Here is a 9,807-nt window from a genome sequence, read left to right on the forward strand (position 1 = left end):
AGGCAGTACAGCCCAGAGTGGAGGAAACCTCTCTACCACCCTGCTCATGAAGGGTATGGTGGATGTGGGCAAGGGCAATGCTCCCAACAGGCAAAACCTGGAGTCAGGCTGGTGACTGGAAAACCCAGTCGTGGCCAAGATGCAGTGATCCTCACTAGCCACAGCCCTGCCCTCAGCATTGCTGTCCAGCTGGCTGTGGTTCAAATGCCGGGCCAGAGACCATGGTGTGTTGCCTTGTCAGCACCCATTTTTAACAGTAGCATTTGTAACAATTGCCCTGTTTCCCTCCAGCATTGTACATGAGGTGTGTGGGAGGTGGTTGGTAGTAATCACAAAGCCAGTGAGGGCAAGATCATGGGGAGCAATGAGAAGTCTTGACCAAGAGGAATAGACATACTCAGGAATCCTGGACTTGAACTTGCTAACAAGTGACCCTCCAAGTTGATACTTCGAGCACCAATCCTATCCACATCTGGACACACTGCTTTTCTCTAAGTGTGTAGAAAAATACCTCAGTTCAGTTCAGTTCATTCCAGTCGCTCAGTCGTGTCTGACTCTTGGTGACCCCATGGATGCAAAGGCCTCCCTGTCCATTACCAACTCCCAGAGCTTGCTCAAACATGTGTTAAATACTCACTGTGTTCTAGGGACTGCCAAATTGCCTAATGTGCATCATATCCTTCAAGCCTCCCCAAAACCCTGTTAGGTGGGTGCTATGATTTTTATCCTTTAGTTTACAGATAAGGTGAAGAAACCTGCCCCAAATTGTACTCCTATTAAGTCATGGGCCAAGATCTGAACACAGGCAGTCTCTAGATCCTGAGCTCTTAACATCACTCTATGCCACCTCTCCAGTGAAAGAGAAATATGAGAGAAAAGAAATAAAAGGACACAGTCACATTTCAAAAGAAGATAAACATGTCCATGGATAGGAAACAGAAAATAAATAAAAAGACTAAATGTGAAGAAAGGCTGCCAACAAAAACAATCAGCAGGAGATAAACTCCCTTCAGATGAGAAGAAAACAGTAGAACAAGAGGAAAATTATTGTAAAATAAGCAAGTTGAGAATCCTCAAAAGATGAGGGGAAAAATGAATATGAGTAAGTGGATATGGAAGAGGAACAGTTAGAAACCCTGGAAAAGGAAAACATCTAATTCTTAAAAACTGAATAGCTAAGGGGAAGTTCTGGACCGAATATAGTTCAATAAATAATTAGTGCTTTGGAAGATGGAACCGAGGAATTCACCCAGAACTCAGCACAGAGGAGTTTTTAAAAACTGAAAATGATGCAAGGATAATTACAAGATAGGGAAAAGAGTTTGAGAGGATCCATCAAAGGGAAGATTCAAAAGAAAGGATTAGAGAAAATGGTAGAGAAGACTGAGTAGGTAACTGCGAAATTCTCCAGAATCCTCAGATAGAAGGTAACCACTGAATGAATAGGATAAATAATGCTCAGGTAGCTGAGTGGTAAAGAATCTGCCTGCTAATGCCGGAGATGAGGAAGACATGAGTTCAATCCCTGGGTCAGGAAGATCCGCTGGAGGAGGAAATGGCTACCCACTCCATTATCTTGCCTGGAGAATTCCATGGACAGAGGAGCCTGGTGGGCTACGGTCCATGGAATCGCAGAGTCAGACATGACTGAGCAACTGAGCGTGCAGAATAAATACTAAATCCACACTTACACATGCTGATCTAAAGCTGTAAAACAATAAGAGTGAACAAGAAAATAAAAATTACTGGAGGAAAGAGATCTTCCATTGTAGATTCTATCCTTGAAGTGAGAAGCAGTGACTTTGACTGTGAATGACTTTGAGTTATGTCCCACTGAGAAGAGGATGGTTGTATTAAGGTAAGAGAGGGGATACTCAGGGACATTATTTGTATGGAAAGAGAATTATGTAGGTATGCTAGGAAGAATACTCATTGTTTCACACACCTGGAAGAGCATCCTTCTGAATAGCAGTCTGTCCTGTATAACCCTTTGGTTCACATGGGTATACTCCATTCTCTTCTAAATCCTGCTCCCAGACACTGTTAGCCCAAGGATGGATACTTGAGCTAAGACAACCACTCATAATAGCTCACCCCAAACCTCAGTTGAGGACCATGCTGGGTGAATAAGAGCCTTTCCTTGAGATTTTTGACCTTGAGACCAGACCCCAGTAGCAAAGATAGGAGAGGTAAGTCCTAGGCACTCTCAAAATCCTGCTTCTTGCTGTGTGGGTAATGTCAGTCTAAGAGAGAATAAGGTTGGTCTGTAGAGAAAAAAAGATGAGAGAGAATCCTGTCAATGTGTGAGAAAGATTGGGTCCTAGTTGTATCTCTGTTCTTCTGGGTTTTTAAAATGAATATTCCCTAGATTCTCCCCTTTAACTAAACTTACAAAACTTAAATGTCTACTGTTTTTGAACCAAATGGATCTTAGTTAACAGAATGATAAGATGGGTACTTTGTTATTCTTTAACTATTTGCATGTTTTCTTTGGGGGAAAGGTCTTTATCTTCTGGGTCTCATGTGATTTTTTTGTTTGTTTCTTTTAAATATACAGTAAAGTGAAAGTTACTTGGTCTTGTCCAACTCTTTGCAACCCCATGGACTATACAGCCCATGGAATTCTGCAAGCCAGAATACTGGAGTGGGTAGCAGTTCCCTTCTCCAGGGGATCTTCCAACCCAGGGGTTGAACCCAGGTCTCCTGCATTGCAGGTGGATTCTTACCAGCTGAGCCACCAGAGAAGCCCAGGAATACTGGAATGGGTAGCCTATCCCTTTTCCAGGGGATCCTCCCCACCCAAGAACTGAACTGAGGTCTCCTGCATTGTTGGCGGATTCTTTACCAGCTGAGCTACCGGGGAATCCCCTGTATTCCCAACCCAAATTTCTATTTTGATCCCAATCCTCTTCCTTTCCTCCCTTTCTCCATCAAAGGCTTCCCCATCTCTATACACAGTCAAGCCAAGGACTTCAGTATCAACTGCTTTTGCTCTTGATTTCCTCACCCCAGTACCCAAGTAGCTGTCAGATCCCATCAATTCTACCTGTGGAAATAGCTTTCAATTCCATCTCCTACTTGAACAATGATTAACCCACCCATTGACAGGGCTCCAGGCAACACTCTCATTCACTGCTAAGTGTAATTTGGAACAACATTTCTGGAGGGAATTTGGAAATATATTTCAATAATCTTTCAAATATTTCTACTTTTGACCCAGAATTTTCACCTGATGTATAAGGGGCAAAAATATTTTTTTAAATATTTAATTTTATTTATTATTTGGCTGTGCTGGGTCTTAGTTGCAGCATGTGGGATCTAGTTCCCCAACCAGGGATTGGATCGAGCTCCCATGCATTGGGAGTGTGGCGTCTTAGCCGCTGGGCCACCAAGGGAGTCCCAAGAACATTTTTAAAAAGCAAGAACATGTACATAACAATATGTTTTAAAATAATATTTAATAAGACGGAGTGCTGCTTAAAATACAACATTAAATAAGAGATGATATGAAACATTTGTACACAGTATGATTCTAATGCATAACATATATTTGAAATTCAGTGATTATGCAAAATTTGATATGATCAATAGACTTTCGTTCTTTCCATTCTCAAACCACTCCCCACCATGGTCTATTCTGAGAATGAGCTGGGTGCGGTTAGGAAGTGACAGCCTCAAGGCCATTTGTGGCTTTTCTAATTCAGTGTACAGAATGCTGAGTACAGGATAATTTTCAACATCTTCAAACTCTACATTCTGTGACAATATAGACTCCCCTCCAATTGCTGTTTCCCAGTACTTTCATCAGAAAGCAAATTTTCACAAGTGTGCAATCCCCACTTTACACAATTTAACTTTTATCCCCACATACAATCCCATTTTGGTAGGATTTTAATACATTTTTATATCTACGTAGAAAAAATAAGTAAAGGAAACACACCAAAATCTTAATAGTGCTTAGCTCTGCAGGATAGGAGTTTATTGATTTTAACATACTCCTGTATCTTTAAATATTTTTTTAAAATGTAATCGTCATTGGCTGCTTAGCATTCCAGTGTGGATACACTCCAGCTTATTTAATCAAACCCCACTGTTGAACACTTAGAGAACTCGCTATTCTCCGCTGTTGTAAACGGTGCTGCAGCGACGGCCTTGGTACCTACATTTCTATGCCACCTGAGTCCTGCGGAAATTATATTAGCCTGTGCCCAACTTCCAGGGCATTTCCCCCTTTGCAGAGGAGAGGAGACACTTAGAGAAACAACTACAAAGTGAGACACAGTGTGGTTAGCACCTTTTCAGAGGGGATTTAAATCTAGGCAGGGAGCAAGCTGCCTGGAGGAGGGGGCGTTTGAGCCAACATCCACAGACACAAAGCTGGGAAGAAGGAGCTGACCTTCCTAGTGGTCACAGGGAGTTGATCTCAGTGAGCTATTCCAGGAGCCTTTGCCCCAGAGTCTGAGAATCTGGTACCCCAATGTTAGGGCCTTTCAGGAACGTGGCAGCTCTCCTGGGAAGACCAGGAATGTCCGCTCTCTGTACTGAAGGCTGCTGGTTTCCCCATCCTCTTTTCAGATCTACAAAATCCACTCCACCATCAGTGCCCCTGGGTCCAGACGACAGGAGGTGTCTCACAGCCCTCCCCAGCCCCTCTCCCTCTGCCCCCCAGGGAGCAGGACGGAGGAGCTCTTCCCTGACAGTCCTGAGCCACGCCTGCCTGCAGGCTCCGGATCCTCAGATCCACGTCTCTCAGCACCTCCTGGGGTCAAAGGAATGTTGAGCAATCTTTGGAATTTTTCAGTGAGAAACAAGCACTTTCGAATTCCGTTCTGGCCTCCTGAGCTGGGCACGCAGCCCGTAGCCTGGAGCCCTGAGTCTTCCTGAGCAGGCATCTGGGAGCGCTGGGGGACTTTTCAGTGTTGTTTTCTCCTCCTGCGGGCGGGGCTACAGGACACCATTACAGTGAGGTCATGGGGCCCTGCCCCGCCGCCTCCATCCATCAGTGGCGGAGCAACTGGGATCTTGCAGACGGTGCTAGCTGGACGTGCCAGGGCATGGGTGGGGTCTGGAAGGACTGAGGGGCAAAGAGCCCAGGCTTCACCCCCTGGGAGCTCCCTGCCCCTTCACTGTCAGACCATGTGCCCTGCCCCGAGGCCTGACTTCTGCCAAGGGGCTCAGGGTGACGCTCTGTCCTGCTTCCAGGGGCCTGCAGAGACACATGGAGAGCCTTTTTGACTTGCCTAAAGTGTCCCACTGATGTCTTGCAACAAGTTCTTAGCTCAAGTAGAACTTTCAGGGAAACCCTCCTGATACCACCCCCTCCCCACCATCAAGTGCACAAAATCAGGTTTCCTATCATACACTTTCATGGCACCCTATTCTTCTCCTTCTGAGCTCTTTCCTCTGTGGTTAATAATAATTATTTGTGTATTTGCTCCGCGTCTCTCTCACTGATAGACAGCAAGTCCTTTGGAGGGCAAAAGCCCTGTCTATTGCATATCACTGCTGTATCTCCAGTATCTAGCACGGTGCTTGATAAATAGTAGGTACTTTATGTATTTCATTACGCCAAGCAAAGTTTCCCAAGGAAGTATAAGAATTCTGCCCCCAAAGTTGCACCTCCCAGGACATGAGCTACCCTGGGATTCCCTTCAGATTTGACGGAACCTCAACTTGGCCCCATTTGGAGCCTCAGTTTCCCTGGGTCCTGCCTCTTCCCCCTGGCCCACCCAAGACTGTCAGCCTCATCTACAGCCAGCGAGTCAGGAGACCAAAGGATCATTGTTTTATTGAAATTAAAGCTCCTTTGTCTGTGATCAGAATGCAGGTCTCCTGGCAAGAGTGACCTGACCTGTAAGGGTGGCTTTTGCAGACGCCAGCTGCGTCAACAGCCCCCACCACCTCTTATTTCAGATTCATTAGTCCTCTTGCCTCTGGGAAAGCGCTGACACCTCCTAGTTACCTTGGGTTTTTGTAAAGTTCAAACGTTCTCCAAGTCCCTCATATTGCTATTTCATCTGTGCCTGCCAACAGGACTCGAGAGGCAGAGCATGAGCCGTCCAGTTTTACAAAAGAGGAAACTGCCCCAGAGAAGAGACCTTCTCAAGACTGTGACCGGGAAACAGTCGATTGGGTTTCTAGCTCCAGGGTCAGGAGGGAGAAGGAGAGGGGTGAGCGGAGTGTGGGCAATCAGGACCCGGGAAGCAGGCAACCCAGGCCAGGCACCTGAGGCAAGAATGTGGACGTCTCAGAAGGAACTGGAAACAAGAGCACACCTACACCCACTTCCTAAACCAGACCATTTTTATAATTCTTGTGTTTTCTGTATTAATTTTCTCCCATGGTAGGAAATAGTAAATACTCAAGTTCCAATTGACCTCCACTGTGCAGAGAGTGTTAGTCACTTAGTCATGTCCGACTCTGTGTGACCCCATGGACTGTAGCCCACCAAGCTCTTCTGTCCATGGGATTCTCCAGGCAAGAATACTGAAGTGGGTTGCTATCCCCTTCTCCAGGGGATCTTCCCAACCCAGGGATCAAACCTGGGTCTCCTGCATTGCAGGCAGAGTCTTTACTGTCTGAGCCACCAGGGAAGCTTCCATTGTGCAGAAGGAAGCCAAAGGAATGAGTTTGTATCTCTGCTAGCATGTTGAAGGGGGAAGCACCCCAGGGCAGTAGAATTAAAAAAGGGAGGAGGCCAAGGGCATAAGGGAGCCAGTTTTTCAGTCCTCCCTACCCTCACCCCAAGCATCTTCAGAAGATCAGAACTTAGCTGTAGAAAACCTGAATTTTTCTTATGGTTAGAAGTTGGTTGCCTTAACCATCTCATAATGATGAGATTCCATCATTCATGTGACAAATATTCATTGAGTTCTAGGTGCCTGGGATTCACTGGGGGACAAAACAAAGATTTTTGCCCTTCTACAGTTTTACTGTAATGTGAGGAGACAGAATACAGACATTAAAGAATAAATCAGTAAATTACATGGTAAGGGTAGAAGGTGCTGAGTAATGTAGGAGCGGGGTAAGAGGTGAGTGGGTGCTGGGTGGGGTGGGTGGTGATGCCAACTGCAGTGGTTAAGGCAGGCCTCACAGGGAAGGGGAGATTGAGTGGCAGGGGTGTCAGGGCACATGAACCCTGGGCAGGGGGAAACCATGCCTGAGTGCTGAGCAACAGGGGTGATTCAGGGAGGCTGGAGCAGGGAGAGTGAGGGACAGTATGGTGGGAACAGAGGCCAGAGAGGTGAGGAAGTGAGTAGATCATGAGTTGCCTTGCTGGCCATGGCACAGACTTGGGTGAGTGAAACAGGAAGCCAAGGATAGCTTGCTCCACTAACTACTGTGTCGAGAAAAGACTGGAGCGTTCAATGAGAGGTATGATGGGAAGCCAATGCAACAAGCCAAGGGAGAGGCCATGGCAGCCTGGACCTGGGTGCAGTGGGAGGAAGTGATGAGAAGTGGGGTGCCAGATGAAGCAGGAGATGACAAGATTTGCTAAGAGCTTTGGTGGAAGATGTGAGAGAAAGGGGCATCAAGGATGATGCCGCAGTTTTGGGCCTGAGCTCCTGGAGAGGCGGAGTTGCTATTGACCGAGATTATGCGTGTTATCATAGCTACTGACCACCGTCTCTGGGCCAAGTCCGGGGTCATCCAATTCGTACTCTGCTCCAAATCCGTCCTTCAAACCCCATGAGTAGTCTCCGTCAGCCCAGGGAGGGCACCTAAGTGACCATTTCGCTCAGTAGGTGGCAGACCCTGGGTGCCCCAGGCCGGTCTGACCCCATGGGGCGGGTCTGCACATCCCGTCCCTGGGATGCTGGTCCCCTTGGCTCGCCTGACCCTAGCTGGCCTTGCACTTTACCCACTCTTGCCCCGACATCAAGCTGCCTCAAAGCGACAGAGCTTCCAAGGCCTGATGCTTGCTGGGGACTTCTCTTGGACATACTATAAAACTCCTTATTTGGATATCTGAAATTAAATTGGGGAGGTGGCTAAACTAGGATGTTTGGGAGCTTCCTCAGAGCTGACAGGTGGGCCGTGAGTCAGGGAGGCAACAGGTGGGAGAGAGTACAAGGGACTCGTGATTGTCTCAACAAAAATGTGGGATTCTTGTAAATACAGTCATCTCTGAAACAGCCCTCCCCACCATCACAGCGCCCACACTGGAGGGGCTGCTACCCCATGCTTCTAGATCACTGGGCTCACAGTTTACAGGAAGAACATGTGGACTCAGAGAGTTGACCCTGATTGCCCGCAGACACAGGGAGCGTGTGCGCATGCGTGCATCTCTGTGTGTGTCCAGAGAAGGGGGACTGACTGGAGGGGTGGAAGTCTGCCCGCAGGGGGTGACATCAGGAGTCTGAACATCACCATCCTACCCCAGGCACATCCTGGACTTCCTTTCAAGGGTGACTTCAAGAAAGACACAGAGCGGCTCCTCCTACACATCAGAGCCAAGCTCTGCTCCTCCAGGGCCTGGTTCTGGGTCAAAGCTTCAGCGCGAGGCAGCTACGAGCCAGCTTTGCCAGCACCCCAGGCTAGGGGTTCCTGGATGCCCTCAGGGTTCCTAGCTAAAGTTGTGCTAGAAAGTTGGTTATAAAACTCTGCCACCTGCCTGAGATACAAGGGAGGCTTTAAAAATGTATAAGCACTTGTTCTATGCCAGGCACTTCCACACATGCACATGTGCACACACACACACACACGCACGCACCTGCCTTAATTCTCCTGACTATGGAATGGGGATCATTCCCACTTGAATGAAACTGAAGCTCCGAGAGGTCTAGAGAGGTTCAGAGGCCACATGGCTGGGGTCCCTGATGGTACCCTCAGCTGTCTGACTTCAAAGCTCCTGAGGCTCAAGGTTTTGACATCTCCAGCACCCATTCCTAGGCCCTTCCCTCAAACCCCCTTCCTTTCTGGGCCCACAAGTCTGCTGAGGAGAAGTCCTGGGTCAACCTGGCTTTCTTACCAGAGGCCTCGTCCTCTCTGGAGCCTCCCAGCTGGTCTGGGAATGATGGAGGTAAGCCTGCAGGGATGGCCTAAGCCTTGGAAACGGGGAAGGAGGGGGTTGTGCCTACCCATCTTTGGAGTTTTATGACTTCCCTGTCCTTGGGGGCAGAGAGCAGATAAGGACTGAGCATGTGGACAAGGAAGAAATGTCTTTCTCCTTAGGTGGTGGTCTTAGGGCCCAATGGGGCAACTCTGTCCCCTCCAGTATCCCATCTCACTTCCAACCCTCTGCTGCAAAGCAAGGCACCTGTCTCCCAGGGCTCTCTTTCAGCAAAGGAGAAACTGGATGTTTCTACTGGCCCCAGTGCTGAGACTCCTTCCCACTGGCCCTGAGCATCTCCCCTCTGGCCAGGCCCTTAGACCTACCCAGTATCTCAGGGCAGTTTCTCTCTTCAGAGAAGAAAGCACATTTTTGTTTGGTTTTTAGGCCACCCTTCCCAAAGGTAGCTGCCTGCTTGATGAGGTGTGAGATATAAGGTGTTTATCCCAAAGGACGGAAGGGCTAGGATGAGGCTGTCTGACCTCACACAGGGATCCTCTGAACAGATCCTGCCCCTTAACTTTGCCAAAACTCTGGGCAGATCTGATCTCCTGGACTAAGGGCTTCAGGACCTCAGAAGGTCAATTCAGAGGTACTTCAGTCCCTAGATTCTCAGCACTGGTGGGTGATAACCAGAGCCATCTCTGACCTTTGGCCTTGTGATTTGGGATGGGTGTGATCAGAGTCAGGCCTCTGGGATGTGGCCAGACAAACACCTCTCCTGCTTAACAAGTGGCGGGCTCTCCCAAAAGCTG

The sequence above is a fragment of the Capra hircus genome, chromosome 3 (assembly GCF_001704415.2).
Source record: "Capra hircus breed San Clemente chromosome 3, ASM170441v1, whole genome shotgun sequence".
Taxonomy (NCBI): Eukaryota; Metazoa; Chordata; class Mammalia; order Artiodactyla; family Bovidae; genus Capra; species Capra hircus.